Source organism: Marmota monax, unplaced genomic scaffold, assembly GCF_021218885.2.
Source record: "Marmota monax isolate L192 unplaced genomic scaffold, Marmota_monax_Labrador192_F-V1.1 WCK01_AAM20220418_F8-fsc00316, whole genome shotgun sequence".
NCBI lineage: Eukaryota > Metazoa > Chordata > Mammalia > Rodentia > Sciuridae > Marmota > Marmota monax.
Genome location: NW_026693064.1, coordinates 515,900 through 529,037, shown reverse-complemented (window position 1 = coordinate 529,037; position 13,138 = coordinate 515,900).

The following is a 13,138-nucleotide window of genomic DNA, read 5'->3' as shown; positions in this document are numbered from 1 at the left end:
TATGTGGATCCACGCCTCTGCTCTTTCCCTGCTGTCCAGGATCACTCCTGCCCCTGCCCCTCCTGAGTCCCTGGCACTGAGAACAGGTGCTGCTGCCTCTTTGGGAACAGATGAGTGGGTGGTGGAGTGGCTCCACCTCTGCCACAACCCCTTACATCCCCTCAGCCCCCCATTCCTGGACATGGCTGTCTCTCTCAGGCAGATCTTGACCTGCCTGGTTCTGCAGCCTGACCCTCCTAACCAGCGATTCCTGCCCCTCTCCAGCTACGCTCTCCGGCTCTCAGGCCCAGGGTCCTGTTCTCTGTTTGAGGTTTTCCAGACTCTGACCTTGGCTTAGTCTACATACCTGTTGTCCTTGTGCTCTAGGTTAAATAGTAAATGCATGGGTTTCTCACTGGTCACCTGTAGAGATCTGTGAGTACAGGCTGGGAAGGCTGAAAGGTATTTTCAGGGTCTCTCTCATGGCGAAGGATTATTTGGCCCAAAATGTCACTTAGTGCAGGTTTGAGAAACAGCGGGGGGACGGCGGGGAGGGTACATGCTGCACTTCATAGCAAGAGCTCACAGACCAGCTGCCACCCAACTCTCCTTGTCACCTATATCTGCACCCATGAAATGGGCCTCTTTCATTCACCCATTTGACAAATACCCAACAAGCATTGGTCACGGTCACGGTGCGGGTTCTGAGCACAGCAGGGAACAAGACAGACAAGGGCCCTCTGGAGGCTTCTCTCCTGCTGGGTGGGCAAAAGAAAACACAGGGATAAGCAAACAGGATGTAAATAAAGGTCTCTGCAGATCCCAGGATGCCTGGGAGGTTATTTGTAAGGAGAAATCAGGCCAGACCTGTCCAAGGAAGGGACACTTACATGAGACTGAATGTCAAGGAAGAGACAGCCTGCAAGGACCAGGGGCAAGGCCATCACAGGCAGGAAGGTCAGCCGGGGCAGCAAGATGACTTGGGAGTGAGGGAGAACGGAAAGGAGGCCATCGCGAGGAGCATGGTGGGCCCGGGAGAGCTGGCCTCAGACACGATGCAGAGAGCCTCGGAGCCCAGTGACGGAGGCTGGGCTTGGAATTAACTTTAACTTGTTATTTAATTAACTTGTTATTTAAAAAATACGTTGATTTCACTTGACAACCAAGTTTATGCTGGTAGAAGATTTGAGAATTGTAAGTGGGAGGGTAAAAAATCCCGTTTTCTTTGTCCCCTGACCTCTGAGTGGAAAACGGCTTGAGGAGGGCCCTAAGAGCACAGCGGGAGATGGCATGGGGACTCCTGGCTGTGAAAGCAAGAGGTGGGGCTCAGTCTAGGAGGGTGGCAGGGGCTGTGGGAGGAGCTGGAGGTGCGGGGTCTGTGCTGAAGACAGAGCTGATGGTGCTGGTGGGTGGAGTATGAAATCAGGGCTCACAGCTTGATTGTCGGCTCGGGCAGGTAGGTATACGGAGACACCTAACAGATAGATGGTGTGTGAGGCTGAGGGAAGGGCGGATGGAGACCACACTGAATTCAGGTTTTCATTGGATACTGATGTGGAGATGCCCAGGAGGTGGGCCAGGGTTCTCCAGAGAGGTCTCAGAGCCATTGTCCCCGGTGAGCTAGACTCTGGAACCAAACTAGACGCCCTTCAATAGATGAATGGATAAATAAATGTGGTATATATACACAATGGAATATTACTTAGCCTTAAAGAAGAATGAAATTATGGCATCTGCAGGTAAATGGATGGAGTTGGAAAATATCATGCTAAGCCAAGTAAGCCAATCCCAACAAACCAAAGGCCAAATGTTTTCTCTGATAAGTGGATGCTGATCCATAATAGAGGAGGCAAGGAAAGAATGGATGAACTCTGGATTGGGCAGAGGGGATGGGCATAGAGGTGGAAAAGATGGTGGAATGAGATGACATTACCCTATGTACGGGTGTGATTGCACAAATGGGGTGACTCTTCAGTATGTGCAACCAGAGAAATAAGAAGTCGTGCTCCACTTGTGTACAATGAGCCTAGCTGCATTCTGCTGTCCTGCATAACTACTTACAACAAATACAAAAAATAAAGACAGGGAGACTGGTGAGGTGACTGGGGAGGGTGGGTCCCCAGGGTGTGGGTCCAGAAGAGCACCCTGCGGCATTCCAGGCTGGTGGGGAGGAGAGGCCTGCCAAGGGCCAGAAGGAGCAGGCAATGAGGCAGGAGGTCAGGTGGTCAGGTGGTGTGGTAAATGCCCTCCTGGTGGTGGGAAGCTGGAGGGAGCAAGCGGCTGGAACGTGCTCTGCGACGGCACCACTCCTAGGAGACGCCAGGTGGGACCAACCACAGCCCTGGGTCCTTCACCCTGGGTGCCCAGCAGAGGACGGCCGAGCATCCTGGAGCTTGGTGCGTGTGCCCCCTGCCAGGTAGAGAAAATGGACATTCCATTTTACAGCTGGGAGCTGGAGGTCACAGAGACGAAGCTATGGGCCTCATCTCTGGGTGGCCTCCCTGGGGGCCTGGTCCTGAGTTCTTTTCCTCTGTGTCATTGTCCTGGATGATCTCACTGGGGTGCAAGGTCTGTGGCATGCCAAGTTGATGAGCTCTAGGTGGAGTCTCCTCTCCAGCCTCCGCTGGAAAGTGGTAGACATTCACTACCACTTCCCTGCCACCTCCACCAGTGTTGAGAGCCACAGCCAAAGGGGCCCCAGCAAACTTCCAGCTGCCAGCAAACTTCCAGCTGCTGGCTGATGATTGGCTCACAGCGGCCCCAGCAACATCTAGCTGATTGGCTCCTCTGCGGTGATGCTCATTGTGCTGTTTCCCTGCCCTTTCAGACCACGGAGCTGCTCATTGGGGGACTTTTTTGGCTCCGCCCACGTGACCCAGCCAATCGGCCTCAAGAGCAGGAGGATTGTGGGAGGTGGAGAGAAGCTTGTGTGGGAGAGAGAGGCTTGTGGAAAGCCGGTGGTGGCAGTTGAGGCTCTGAGGGTTTTTCCTGAGAGGCTGTTTTGTTTGGCGTGTGTGGTTCTAAAAATAAAGTTAGTTTCTTTTGACAAGTGGCTCCTGATTGTGCCAAGCCAGACTGCGGCATTTGGTGGCTCGCACGGGGAGCGACTGAGGGTAAGTGAAACTGCTCGCCCCTGAGGGCAGGGCGAGAGGATGGGTAGCCATTTTAAGATTCCTCTTTTATTTTGCTTCACTTTTGTTTTAAGTTGCCTGTCCCTGGAGATGAGTGAGATGGAAGAAAAACCGCTCACATCTGAGGAAAAACTTTTTACGTCTGAGGAACAGATAGGGAGAAAGGACGGATGCACATGTCAGGAGGATAGAAAGGCTATAATGACTTTTTGTTGTTCCCTTTTTATTTCATTCTGTCTCGGTTTTGTTTGGCGTCATCTTGTTGGGTTGTATTATAGTAGAAATACGGGATCAGAAATTAGTAAAAAACAAACTGAAAGAGTGTTAAGTAAATTGTTAGAGGAAGGAGGCATCTCAGTAAAATCAAGAACAATCAGGGCATACGTTGATACAATACAAAAATGTAGCCCATGGCTTTTTAAGGAGGAGTTGTTAAATATATCACAATGGAACCATCATGGTGAAGATTTAAAAAGAATAGAAAAGAAAAGCCCAGGGACTCTGCCAGTTGGCACATTGCCATTGTGGACGTTCGTATCTTGTTTGCTTAGTCCAAAGCCTTCAGTTCAGACAATGGTAGAGGAAGGAGAAGACATAATGATTCAAGTAAAAGAGAAGGTCTCTCAAGTTAGTCAGACAGAGGAAAAGATTCAAGTAAAAGAGAAGGCCTCTCAAGCTAGTCAGACAGAGAAAGAAAGTGTAAAACAGAAAAAGCCATCAGGGGGAAAGTTACAACAGGAGACTGCTACTAACACCTTTCTATCACCAGAGGGCGTAAGTGTCCAACCAACAGCGCCACCTCCATATGCTGGGAGGCCCCCAACCCCCGCAGTTGATAGTTGGTATCCTGAGACAAGATCTCAAATATTAACATGCCCTGTATTTGAGGCAGGAGGGCAGCGATTTTACCAAGTTTTAAATTTCAAAACAGTGAAGCAGCTAAAAGAGGCTGTAACAACCTATGGTCCTCAAGTACCCTTCACTGTAAGCATGGTCGAATCCATTAACAACTTGAACATGACGCCAGCAGATTGGGCTAGTATGTGTAAAGCTGTGCTAAATGGAGGACAATACCTGTTATGGAAGGTTGCCAATGAGCAATTTTGCAAGGAGACGGCTAGGCGAAATGCAGCAGCTGGTTATCCTCAGAGAAATCTAGATATGTTGTTAGGAAAGGGACCTTATGAGGATCAGCAGCAACAAATTGCATATGATCCTGGCGTATACGCACAAATTGCTGCAGATGCAATTAAGGCGTGGAAGACTTTACAAGGACATGGAGGTTTACAAGGTCAATTATCTAAGGTAATACAAGGAGCTAATGAACCTTATGCTGAATTTGTAGATAGGCTTATTCAAACAGCTACCAGAGTTTTTGGGAATACAGAACAAGCAATGCCATTACTAAAACACCTGGCTTATGAGCAAGCGAATTGTTGGTGCAGAGATATCATTAGACCATGGAAACATGAAGATTTAAACACATATATTAAATTATGTAGAGACATTAATGAACAAGAGCAAGTCGTGGCAGCTGCAGTAAAACAGGCTTTAGATGCCAGAGACATTAATGAACAAGGGCAAATTGTGGCAGCTGCAGTAAAACAGGCTTTAGATGCCAGGCCAAGAACATGCAACAATTGTGAACAAACAGGACATTTTAAAAGGAATTGCCCCATTGGAGGAGGGTTTAACAAAACTAGGTATCAAAGGAGTAGAATACCAGGTATTTGCCCATGATGCCGTAGAGGGAGACATTGGGCTAATGAATGCCATTCTCAAACCACCATAGAGGGTACTCCATTATCAAAAAACGAACAAGGACCAGGTGTTTATCCACGATATCGTGGAGAAAGGCATCGGGCTCCATTGCCAAAAAATGGACAGGGGGGCCCAATGCTCCGGGGCCCAAAACCACAAATATACGGAGCACTGGAGGAACCCAGCAACCCCATCAGGGTAGTGCCCAGGACACATTGTCCATCAGATCCCTCATTAGACAAACCAGAGGGAGTGCAGGGTTGGACATCTGCACCTCCGCCAGAGCAGTACTAACTCCAGATATGGGAGTTCAAATCATTCCCACAGGGATGAAAGGACCTCTTCCCAAAGGAACAGTAGGCTTATTATTGGGACGCAGCTCTTCTACTCTAAAAGGACTTATGATAAGTCCTGGGGTAATTGATCCCGATTATGAAGGTGAAATAAAAATTATAGCCAGTTCTCCAAAGGGTATATCAGTAATTTCACCAGGAGATAGAATAGCACAGTTACTAATAATACCCAGCCTACATGATAAATTTTCCAGTCGTACTGTAGAAAGAGGTTCCAAGGGATTAGGCTCCACAGGTGTAGATTGGGCTATGCTTTCTTTAAATTTAGATTCTCGCCCCATGCTAAAACTAAATATTCAAGGACATGAATTTAATGGGCTACTGGATACAGGTGCAGACCTTAGCATCATCTCTCGTCAAGAATGGCCAAAACATTGGCCATTACAACAAGCCACTCAAACGCTTCGAGGCCTAGGAGTGGCAACTAATCCCCATAGAAGTGCAATGGTATTAGATTGGAAGGATCCTGAAGGATGTGAAGGAACTATACAGCCATATGTATTGGATCATCTTCCTATAAATTTATGGGGACGAGATGTCCTAGATCAATTAGGTTTGACATTAACAAATAACATCAATCAAAATGCACCCACTATTATGACTAGACAAGGTTTTAGGAAAGGAAAAAGATTAGATAAACAAGAACAAGTTATATCAGCACCAATACAAATAGATCAAGGAACAGACAGACATGGGTTGGATTTTCAGAAAGGGCCACTGAGACAATAAAAATTACTTGGAAATCAGAAAGACCAGTATGGTTTCCTCAGTGGCCCCTGACTAAAGAAAAGATACAAGCAGCCCATGACCTGGTAAAACAACAATTAGCGGAAGGACATATACAACCTTCTGTATCTCCCCATAATACTCCCATTTTTGTCATCAAAAAGAAATCTGGTAAATGGAGATTATTGCAAGATTTAAGAGCCATTAATAATGAGATGGTTATTATGGGACCTGCTCAATCAGGGATTCCTCAGTTGTCTGCTTTGCCAAAAACCTGGTATGTTTTAGTTATAGATATTAAAGATTGTTTTTTCAATTCCAATTCATCCTGAGGAGAGTCCACGTTTTGCATTTACTATCCCTGCACTGAACCATGAAGGTCCCGATCAGAGATATGAATGGAAAGTACTCCCTCAAGGGATGGCTAACAGCCCAACTATGTGTCAAATTTATGTTAACAAAACAATCCAGCCACTTAGAAATCAAAATCCTGAACTACAAATATTTCACTATATGGATGATGTATTGTTAGCACAAAAAGATAAAAATACATTGCTAGAATTTTATGCTACACTTACAAATTTATTAAAAAAAATTATAATCTAGAGATAGCAATAGATAAAGTACAATTAAATTTTCCAATTAACTATTTAGGAGTTCTATTATCCTCAACCATGGTCCGTCCACCAAAAATTCAAATACGAGTAGATCAACTCAAATCACTTAATGACTTTCAAAAATTATTGGGAGACATAAATTGGATAAGGCCTTATCTAGGCATACCAACAGGAGAGTTGGGACCTTTATTTGATATCCTAAAAGGTCCATCAGATCCAAATTCACCCCGAATGTTAACGCCTGAAGCAAGAAAGGCATTAAAAATTATTGAAACATATATGGAAAATATGCATTTGGATAGAATTGATATAAGTTTGCCTTTATTATTTATTGTACTACCAACAAAAAATATTCCTACAGGAGTATTTTGGCAAGAAGGTCCATTATTGTGGATACATTTATCTTATTCTCCTAACACTATTCTTACTAGGTATCCTGAGGCTGTAGAACAATTAATACTCAAAGGAATAAAAGCAGGAAAGGGAGTGTTTGGAATTTCTCCCAATAAAATTATTACTCCATATACTATGAATCAAATTGATGAGTTAGCTAATGAGTTAAATACTTGGGCAATAATCATGTGCAAATCTAATGTTTCATTTGATAACCACTTACCATCTAATCCTTTATTGTCTTTTTGGTCATTGCATCCTGTAATTTTTCCAAAAATGACAAGAAAAACACCTATCATGAATGCTCCAAATATATTCACTGATGGGTCAAATAATGGTACAGCAGCAGTAGTTACCCCTGATCAAACTTTTACATTTTTAGTACCCAAACAATCAGCTCAAAAGGTAGAGCTTAATGCAGTTTTACAAGCTTTTGTGATGTTTAAAGATTCTGTATTTAATTTATTTTCTGATAGTCAGTATGTAGTTAATGCTATAGTATCTCTTGAAGATGCTGGTAGGATTTCCCCTTCTTCTACTGTTTTCTCTTTGCTTTCCACTATACAAAGTCTAATCTGGGACAGAAAAGATCCATTCTTTATAGGACATATCAGGGCACATACAGGATTGCCTGGAGCCCTTAGTTTGGGCAATGATTTAGCAGATAAAACTACACATGACATACATATTTTCTCTACACTAGAAGAAGCTATAAATTTTCATAAAAAGTTCCATGTCAATGCTAATACTTTACAAAAGCATTTTAAAATAACTAAGGAACAAGCTAGACAAATAATAAAACAATGTCAAAATTGTGTGACCTTTTTACCACAAGTTAATCTTGGAGTCAATCCTAGAGGATTGATACCTAACCATATTTGGCAGATGGACGTCACACACTTTTCAGAATTTGGAAAATTAAAATATTTGCATGTTACAGTTGATACGTCTTCTGGATTTTTGATGGGCTCCCTTCATGCCGGAGAAAAAACTAAAGATGTTATAGCTCATTGCTTACAAAATTTTGCCACTGTGGGTGTTCCAAAACAGTTAAAAACAGATAATGCCCCTGGTTATACTTCTACCTCTTTTAAACAATTTTGCTCAACATTTGGCATTACTCATATAACAGGAATCCCATACAATCCACAGGGACAAGGCATAGTTGAAAGAGCTCATCAAACTATTAAAATGTACTTATTAAAGCAAAAAGAAGGAATTGGGAAGGGGTATATATTCCCCAAAGATAAACTTAAAATAACCCTTTTTACTCTAAACTTTTTAAATTTGGATTCATCAGGACTTAGTGCTGCGGAAAGGCATATGTGTCCAAAAAATGTACATAAGCCCAAGGTACTTTGGAAGGATATTCTAACAGGACAATGGAAAGGTCCTGACCCAGTAATTGTCTGGAGTCGGGGGTCTGTTTGTGTGTTTCCACAGGGAGAACAGCAGCCGATTTGGATTCCAGAGAGATTAACCAAGGTCCTGACCCAGTGATTATCTGGAGTCGGGGGTCTGTTTATGTGTTTCCACAGGGAGAACAGCAGCCGATTTGGATTCCAGAAAGATTAACTAAAGCGATTTCTACAGACCAAAAAGAAGATGATTTGGCTCAAATCCATAACAACTGATATCCAAAACTCCAGTTTGGCTATTCTTACATCTGCAACAGAACCAGGATGCTTTTTTCAATATCTATTTTATTATTGCCCTTTGCCATATCATGAAGTTCTATTTTGTTTTTTGAGCTCATACAGACCTAGGTTAATGTTTTGCTGATCAGTTCTATTTTTTGACTATAGAGTTTTTAAACATTGCAATGGAGATTTCACCTGTAAAAAGTTATAAGGCCTTTACTATAATGTTATGTGTTGTATGTATTATATTATGTGTGCACACTTGTGTTTTGTGTTATATGTTTGAATGTATGTATGTCCATATATCATATAAGATGAGCACTCATGATAAAATGCATCCAAATATTTTTTTTCACGTGATTTATATGGTTTAATTTAAATTGGGTAAACAACTGTTGAGGATTGTTTTAATATGTAAACAAAAAAGAAGGTTAACAGATCTGTTTGTTTACTTTCACCTTTCCTTTTCATTATATTTAATAATTCTCTTAAAGATAATGTAAATTGTTAAGAAAATTGTTTTCTTTTAGTGCCTTCTGTAATGTTACATAATTTTTTCTTTAGCCATTATTGCCAGAATTCCTATCTTCATCCCAGTGCCGGTGAAGACAATGTAAATTGTTAAGAAAATTGTTTTCTTTTAGTGCCTTCTGGAATGTTACATAATTTTTTCTTTAGCCATTATTGCCAGAATTCCTATCTTCATCCCAGTGCTGGTGAAGTCAAAGATAAAACCAATCTACAGCTTCTACAATAGCCATCACTGAACTGCTTGCAGAACTTGCCTGGACACATTGTGAGCTCACCTGTATGCATTGTGAACTATCTGTTGGTGCAGCGACTTGTGGTAGTGTTGGGGTATTTTTGCTGATGATGTCACCGGTGGTACAATTTTTCAAAGGAGCCCTCAATTGGCTTAATGTCATGGCATTTTGCATCCTCCTCTACTTGTGATGGTCTAAAATTTGGGGGCCAACAGAGGTGAGGCAAAGAACCTCACCCCCCCACTGGTGCAAAGGCCTATCCACAAGTATAGCTGTATGCTGGACCGGTAGTCAGTGACGGGTATGATCCAATTGCAGTGGTACCAACCTAAGACAGGAGGCTGACGCCTAGAGGTCAGTTCATCCAATGACGGGTAAGGACCATATGTTGAATTGGACTGCCTAACAGACACGGTCCCTAAGCCACATGCTTGTTGTTTAAACAGAGAGGGGGAGATGTTGAGAGCCACAGCCAAAGGGGCCCCAGCAAACTTCCAGCTGCTGGCTGATGATTGGCTCACAGCGGCCCCAGCAACATCTAGCTGATTGGCTCCTCGGCCCCAGCAACATCTAGCTGATTGGCTCCTCTGCGGTGATGCTCATTGTGCTGTTTCCCTGCCCTTTCAGACCACGGATCTGCTCATTGGGGGACTTTTTTGGCTCCGCCCACGTGACCCAGCCAATCGGCCTCAAGAGCAGGAGGATTGTGGGAGGTGGAGAGAAGCTTGTGTGGGAGAGAGAGGCTTGTGGAAAGCCGGTGGTGGCAGTTGAGGCTCTGAGGGTTTTTCCTGAGAGGCTGTTTTGTTTGGCGTGTGTGGTTCTAAAAATAAAGTTAGTTTCTTTTGACAAGTGGCTCCTGATTGTGCCCAGCCAGACTGCGGCACACCAGGACATCCCCACACATCTGGGTTGAGGGCCACAGCCGAGTCGGGATGACGCATGGCATTTTTGCCAGAAGTAGTGGTTGAGAGGTGACGCCAGCGAGACATTAAGATGATGACTTTTGAGTTCTCGCGGAGTTCCCGTTGAGCTCTCGCAGGGATTCCTGAATAGTTCCCATTGGTTGGGGAAGTGCCGGAGGAGGGATTTCCGGTGTGTGGTTCTTGGAGGAGCCGCGTGGCGATCGGGAGAGTTCCCGGGGAGCGTGTGTGGAGTGTGCTGGTGGAGTTCAGAAATAAAGTTTGTTCCTGCTTCAGTGGCTCGTGATTTGTGCCCAGCCAGATTGTGGCACATCTGTCCAAATTCAACTCCAGAGCCCCCACCCCCACCCCCAGCACAAACCTTTCCCCTATTTTTCTTCCACTGGAAAATGACACCAAATTTTCGCAGACGTGCTATTTGGGACATCGTCCTGCTTTCAGGCCCTAGATGTCATCCAACACCGAGACCCATTTCTTCTGCATCATAAATTTCTCTTGAATACGCTCACGTCTCTTTATTTTAATGTCATCCCTGCTCCATGGAAATGGCCATTGCCTGGGTGAGCACAGTATCTTCCAGATTTTATGCTCACCCTCCCACCCTCCTCCCAGGAACCAGGATAGTCTTGAAAAGAGAAAAGTAAAACGAACGTCATTCCCTTGCCTAAAACGCTCTACCTTCGATTCTTTTGAAAGTAAAGTCTGAAGTCTGCCCAGGGCTCCTGGGACCCTGTTCTTCCTGGCCTGGCCTGCCTGTCACTCTCCCCCGGGCCTCTGCCCTTTTCCCTGCAGCCTCCTCTGATCACCTTCTTTCCTTCTGGGTCCTGCTGAGATCTCCCAGATCTCCCCGCAGGGTGGCCTGTGTGGCTGGGTGAGCTCCTGGCTCTTCCTGCAGCTGGCTCCACAGAAGCACTTTCTCACCCCCCCCTCCCCACAGGTGGTCCACTTCTGGTATACCTGTGGGTATGTGTTAGGGGACAGTGTTAGGGGACTGGTCCTCAGTGTGCTGGTGTTAAGAAGTGGTGGGTCTGTAGGAGGTGGGTCTGTAGGAGGTGGGGCCTCAGAGGAGGTCACTGGGAGCCCTGCCCTCAGAAGGGAGCTCCCATGGGTCTGAGTGAGTTGTTATAAAAGATCCTCTCGTCTCATTCCAGCCTCCTGTCTCAAGATGGGATCTCTTTCTCTTACAGTCACTCCAGCGTGGTGATGCCATCCTCCATGCGGTCCTTACCACACACTAAGGAATACCCTTGAACCTCCAAACTGTGAGCTAGATAAATTTATTTTCTTTATAAAGTACCTGGCCTCAGGTATTTTATTATAATACCAGAAGACAGACTAATATCTATTCCTATTAGTTTACCTCATACTCTTATTCTTTTCAGGGCTGATACCATTAGAATTATTCCAATCTCTGATTATATTTTACTTGTTGGCTTAACTCTGATCAGCCTCCCTCACTATTGGACTCTAAGCACCAGGAGAACTGGGATTTTCTGCTTTCAGTGTTATTCACCATAGTGTCTCTGGTGCCTTGCACTGTGCCCAACACAGAGGAGCTGCTCATCAACAGTCCCTGGATATTGAAAGATGGCCAAGAGCAAGGGGAGTGAGAAAAGCAGGAGTGAGAGGGACCAGGCTGTCTACACACTGTCTCAAAACACTGCTGTCTCCTGGCCTGCAGCAGGGGATCCTTCAAAAAGAATGCTCTAGGATTTATAAAGACCCTCTGAGCCTGGGAAGCCTGCCCACCCAGGGCAAGCGCTTCCTCCTGGCGTGGCCTGTGCCCAGTCTCCTCACAGAAGGCCTGTGTTTGAGGTTCCGAGCTCTAGAAAGCCTTCTGGCCTTTGATGCTCAGTGAGCCCGTCCACTCCTATTTACTTCAGAGAAGCAAAAGTCGTAAGCTGAGAAAGGCCTCCGTGCACATTTCCGGAGTGGCAAGCGCTTGGACAGGGACGCCGCTGGCTGCCTCTGCAGGGGTCGAGGGGGCTCCCCAGGCGGTACTCTGCTGGGGGAGACCCTAAGGGCCCACAGATGAAGATCTTGTTAACTGAGTAGCATTTATTCTTTCAGTAAATGCCCAGGGAAGCAATTCAATTTGCTGGGCCCCTTATTTGGAGCTGCTTTGGAGGAACTCAAACTCGTTTATCCTTCCATTTGTGCATTTATTGGAGTGAATCTGTGTGTTCCATTTGCTATGTAATTCCACTCCATGGGCCACCCCGCCCCCCCCAGAGGCCAGGAACATGGGGAGAGCAGGGCCGCGCCCTGGCTCTTGGGTAGGCCATGATCTGGTGGGGAGCAGACAGGTGTGAGAGGGAAGCTGTGGCAGTCTCCTAAGAGACATCTCCTGGGCTTGCTGAGCCACCTCTGCCCCCAGAGCCATGTGACCTGGGCTGCCAGCTCATCTCTCTAGCTTGGGTTTTTTCTTGGGATTGCTGTGAGAATAAAGTGCTTAAGCAATGCCTTCACAGTTGGCGCTCTCAGTAAATGTGAGTGACAGTGACAGTGGTGGTAGTAGTGATGGTGGTTGTGGGGATGGTGACGGTGATGGTGATGGTGATGGTGATAGTAATGACAACAGTGATGGTGGTGGTGGTGGTGGTGACAGAGTGGTGGTAATGATGGGGACACGGAGCAGAGGGAGATAACATAGAAAACTGTGGGGTGAGGCAGCAAGGACAGGCAACCTAGAGGGGACCTTCTAGTCCTGTCTTAGAATAGGAAGAAGGGATCACCAAATAGGGTGAGGAGGGGCAGCCCCGTGGAGAGGAGTGGGTGGCCAGGTTCAGCCGTATGGCATGGGTGGCATGATGGCTGGCCAGGGGAAGGATACCTATCAGCCCAGACTTCCCTT